Source organism: Mandrillus leucophaeus, unplaced genomic scaffold, assembly GCF_000951045.1.
Source record: "Mandrillus leucophaeus isolate KB7577 unplaced genomic scaffold, Mleu.le_1.0 Scaffold61, whole genome shotgun sequence".
Classification (NCBI taxonomy): domain Eukaryota; kingdom Metazoa; phylum Chordata; class Mammalia; order Primates; family Cercopithecidae; genus Mandrillus; species Mandrillus leucophaeus.
This window is the reverse complement of record NW_012106586.1, coordinates 4,977,993-4,983,823: the sequence shown is the minus strand read 5'-3', so window position 1 is coordinate 4,983,823 and position 5,831 is coordinate 4,977,993.

Genomic DNA, 5,831 nt, shown 5'->3' with positions numbered 1-5,831 from the left:
TGAGGAGGGTACATGCTGACTATGAATAAAACCAGTAAATGCTCTAATATCCTTTCTCAATTTGTACTATCATTCATACACCTTACACAGCTTATAAAAGTAGGATATTTTCTGTTCTCTAAACACGTTCTATGCTTTCTGGACTCACTCCATAGCCTGTATGGTCTCTCCATCTTTTAAGGTCCTTCATCCCATACCCACAAATCGTTGTCTCATATACAACATCTAACTCAATGCCTTAAAAATTATAAGTTAGGAATTTCTAGCTCTGGCTTTAATTCTAGAGTCCTGAATCTGTTTGCTCAACTTCTTATTTAATGTCTGCATAATTTTAAAAGAGAAGAAAAAAGCTAAGTTCCTGAGGTAATTTTAATACAAAAATATATATTAAAAAGTACCTGAAATTGTGGTTCACGGGCAGTTAAAAGAAGGTACAACTATACAATAAACTAGTTACATTGTTCATAAAATATAACCATTTCTATATATGACTGTACATGTTTGTTTATAAACAACCTTTAGAGTGCATAGCTACAAGAAATAAATAAAAGTTAAAATAATTCAAAAAAGCATTGGTTTCATACAGACCCTTAAAATCAGTTCAGCTTGAAGTACAAACACTAGGCCAGGAGTGGTGGCTCATGCCTGTAATCCCAACCTGTAATACCTCCTTTGGGAGGCCACAGCAGGAGGATCACTTGAGACCAGGAGTTTGAGACTAGCCTGGGCAACACAGACCTCATCTCTGCTAAAATTATTTTTATTAGCCGGGCATGGTGGCACACACCCGTAAGTCCTAGCTACTCAGGAGGCTGAGGCAAGAGAGGAGTATCACTTGTGCCTAGAAGGTTGAAGCTGCAGTGGGCCATGATCACACCACTGCACTTCAGCCTGGGTGACACAGTGAGCGAGCGAGCAAGAGCGAGAGAGAGAGAGAGAGAGAGCGAGAGGGCGAGAGAGAAATGTGTTCAAATATCGTATTGTAATACTGGGGAAAACCATCCAGTAGTACATCACAGAAACTAGAAAGGACAATACGTTGCCTTTACTATTATGGCAGTTTTCCAATTAAAAACACTAGAATACTTGCCAATTTTATTCCAATTCTACAACATTGTGCAATACTAATCAACAAAAACTAATCTAAAAACAAATCTCCTAAGCATTGCATGCAGTCATATGATAAACAAAGGGGGAAAAAAGAGCCAAAAACAACAAAGTGGGGTCAAAAAAAATTAAAAGACATTTTTAACGTAAAATGCCCCAAGTACTATGACTTTAAATTTAACATTTTAAGCATTAAACAAAATAAAACTAGCACTATGCTTCTATAATGCAAAGAGTATTCCTGAGAGGATACACAGGAAACTTCTAACCAGTAATGGTAGCTACCTCTAGGAAGGTTAACTGGAAAAGTGATGAGTAACGACGGAAGGGAGGCCCTTTTGTAACTTAACTTTCATAATACATGTATAATCTGCTCAAAACATAATTTTAAAATTGCTATCGACCAGGCGTGGTGGCTCACGCCTATAATCCCAGCACTTTGAGAGGCCAAGGTGGGCAGATCATAAGGTCAGGAGTTCAAGACCATCCTGCCTAACACGGTAAAACCCCGTCTCTACTAAAAATACAAAAAAATTAGCCGGGCGTGGTGGCGGGCACCTGTAGTCCCAGCTACTCGGGAGGCTGAGGCTGAAGAATGGCGTGAACTCGGGAGGTGGAGCTTGCAGAGCTGAGATTGTGCCACTGCGCTCCAGCCTGGGCGACAGAGCAAGACTCCGTCTCAAAACAAAACAAAACAAAATTGCTATCACTACCAAGTTTAACTAACAAACAAACAAAACACACAAGTGAAATTAGTCTCTAACTACCCTCTCTACATACTCTCGTCACTCTTGCCCCTAACCCTACCAAACCCCCACTTATAAAAGCTCTCATTAACTCCAACCCCATGGGAGATAGTTTACCTACATCTCACCCATCTCACTGCCTCCTAAAATCTCACCTCCCACTCAATAAATGTAGGAATAAATGAAGACTCTATATGTCCCCTGGTCCTAGAATAAACTGCATAGTGCAACATGAATTTATACTGAGGATACCTGCATCAGGGGATATTTTGTTTCTACAGGGCTTCCAAATCCATTGACTCCAATAAAGCTGGTGCTAAAATAGGAATCTGTGAGACTTGTATCAGTTAAAGCACCTCCATCCATTCCTGGAACTGAAAGAGAAGGAAAATTCAAGTATTTAAAATTATTTCAGAGGATGAAACATTGATTTCACTTCTGTGTTCCTAAATAAGTTGTAAAGTCTCAAATCTGTCACACTTATTTTTATTTACCAGTTTATAAAAGGCAGGATCAAATAAAATTGGCTTGGCTCTAGAAATCTGTTAAACAGTGCTCAAGCTGACTAATTACTTCCCACAGAAATAATTTATTTTCTATCAATCACAAAATAGCCCCCAGACACAATATGATTAAGTTTCTACCACCTGCATTTCCAGTTTCCTCATCAAATTTTCTTTCTTCAACTCAGTAAAAGGACAACAATTTCTCCTGTGAACTACTGGATGGTAAACAGAAGCAATTTTCTCAAGACAGTTTCTCACAACACATCTTTTGAAACAAACCAGCAGACTCACACTAACTCAAAATTCAGCGGGAAAAAATTCTGCAGAGGTAGCAATAGGATGGAATTCAGGAATACTGACAGTTCTTTTTAGCATTTAGGGTAGGACGATACTGAAGGACTCTAAAACTATTAGGGCAATCAACGGGACACTGTGTCTTAGATGTTACTTCCTAATAAGTACTTAGCATGCAGCTATTTTCTAATCTGCCAGTTTAACAATAACATGGGCTGTAAGTAGGCTTGCTCTTCTCCAGGCAGTCATTGAGAAACTCCCTTCAACCCCAGTAAGAAGCAAACTACAAAAATGTGGATAGAAGGGATGTTGGGTCTCTTTGGAAAACAATGAGGTAATTTTTATTTTCTTCTTTTTAAAATTTATTTCCCAAAACATCCATAATGAAAATGTACTGCATTTACAATTATAAAAAGTTTATTTTAATGGTTCATATCTTTTAGTGATTACAACTTCAGGATATGGCTGAAGAATATCATCAGAAACACCTAAATATTTATATATAAAAAAGTTCATCTTTAACAAGGAATTAGAAACAATGTGAAATGGGAAAAAACAAAGAACTATTTATTATTTGAAGAATGCAAACCCTTTTAATATCAGGCCCAGAGAGGTATTAAAATGAGACAGCAGTCACAGCCTACTCCCCACTTTGAGCTAGGTGCTCATCTCTTGAAACTGCCTGCTATTGCCAAAAGTAGCTATAAATTAACCTAATAATGCCACATTGGACACTGTAACCATCACCCTACAGCTTAACAATGTATAGCTGAATCAATGTTAATTTCTGTAAGCCAATGAGAATTCCTGACACACTTTCACTCCCCGTCCCCCTATTTTACCTTTAAAAATCCACTACAGCTAATCAGAGGATATATTCAGGGCAACTTGAGTCTGTGCTCCTGGGTTGCAATCCTCAAGTTTGGCCCAAATAAACTCTCTACTTTTCTTCTGTTTTTGTAGAGATGAGATTTTGTTATGATCCTCAGGCTGGTCTCGAACTCCTGCCCTCAAGTGATCCTCTCATCTCGGCCTCTTTAAGTATTGGGATTACAGGGCCACTGTGCCTGGCTGACTCTCTATTTATATTAATTTTGCCTCAGCTTCTTCCTTGTAGGTCGACATGTCTAACAACAGAAGAATGATTAAGTAAATCCACTGAAAAACTACCATGAAATAATTTAAAGTCATGGTAATTAATGTCCAGGATATGTTTAAAATATTTCAGCAAAATAGAACTAAAATAGAAGGACAGACAAAGTAAGACTGGGAAAATATCAATCATTGTTGAAGCTGGGTGACAGGGATGACACTATCCTCTCTACTTTTATCAAAGTTTTAAATTGTCCGTAATAAACTGCTACACAAAATGATAATAAAGACTAAATAATTGTATGTCTGTCACACTGTGAAAGAAATACATATTTCTTTTGTCTTCATCTATAGTTCCTGGCATAGAGCTCCTAGAAAAACTTGTTTCCTAAATGATAGGTGCTAGGAGCATCTTTGTTCAAATACTTGGTGCTGGGAGCATCTTTGGTTCAAATTTTTGGTCTTTGACCTCAGTTCTTAACACAGACTTCCTAAATCCCTTGGAATTTCCAGGGTGATAGGAGTATCTTTTGTTCTAATGAGGTGACTTTTGTTAGGTACCTAGATGGGAGCTGGTCACCAGAAAGACCGAGCCCTGATTACAAGTTTGGAACTTTCAGCCCTACCCAACCATCTTCCAGTGAGGAGAGAGTGGCTACAGGTTGAGTTTCCCCTGCCTGTGAGATGATTTTTCCTTTGCCTGTGAGATGAAGCATCCATAAAAATCTCTCAACTGTGAGGTTCAGGGAGCTCATGGGGCGGTGAACACATTTACGAGCCAGGAGGGTGGCACACCCCAACTCCACAGAGAAAAAAGATCCTTGTTCTATCTACTTTTTCATCTGACTGTTCATCTGTATCCTTTGTAATAAACCAGTCAAGCAAGTGTTTCCCTGAGTTCCATGAGCCATCATGACAAATTATCAAACCTGAGGAGGGGTCATGGGAACTCCCAATTTGTAGCCAAGTCGGATAGAAGTGTGTATAATCTAGGGACCCGCTACATGTCACTGGTATCTGAAGTGGAGAGCACTCTTGTGTGACTGACCTTTTAACCTCTGGAGTCTGCACTAACTCCAAGTAGTGTCATAATTGAATTGTAGAACACCCAGGTGGTAACCAGAGAATTGGAGAATTGGCTGGTGTGGGAAAAAAACTCAACACATCTGGTGTCAAAAGTGTTGTGTGAGAATGTAGTAGAGAGAAAATAGGAGCAAGTTTTGTTCCTTTCTAGTGTAATAACCATTTACAATGTGAAGTGAAAGGGGAACACATTTTTATTTGAGGGTAATTATGTGTGCTTAAACATACACAGAAAAAAATGACTAAATATATCAAAATGTTAACAATTTTGTGTCACGTGGCTGGTTAGAAGAAAGACATTCGGCCAGGCGCAGTGGCTCACGCCTGTAATCCCAGCACTTTGGGAGGCCAAGGTGGGCAGATCGCCTGAGGTCGGGAGTTTGAGACCAGCCTGACCAACATGGAGAAACTCCGTCTCTGCTAAAAATACAAAATTAGCCAAGCATGGTGGCACATGCCTATAGTCCCAGCTACTTGGGAGGCTGAGGCAGGAGACTCGCTTAAACCTGGGAGGCAGAGGTTGTGGTGAGCCAAGATCGCACCATTACACTCCAGCCCGGGCAACAAGAGAGAAACTCCATCTCAAAAAAAATGAAAAAAAAAATAAAGACGTTCGTCTTTTATGACTTTCTTTATAATGTAGTTATTTCCACAATGATGAGGAGGAGGATGAAGACAGAGCAATCCATAAGGGGAGAGGTTCCTCCATTCTCTAAGGCATCTACTCTTCACATTTTCCTAATAAAACAGAATGGTTACTCCAAAATAGAGTACAATTCTAGAGTCAAATTGTTTTCTAATATAGCATTTTTATTTCAAATGCTTTTCACTTCAAAGGTTTTTATAATATTTTTAAATTTCAAATCCAATTTTCTTTCTTTTCACGTTTTGTACAAGCCAATAGAATAATTACTGAACATGCCAAGAATTCAAATACCTATGGTCAATATCTTGTCTTAGTAGAATTTTTAAGTTCCTCGAAAGCAAGGTCCACTGCACATAA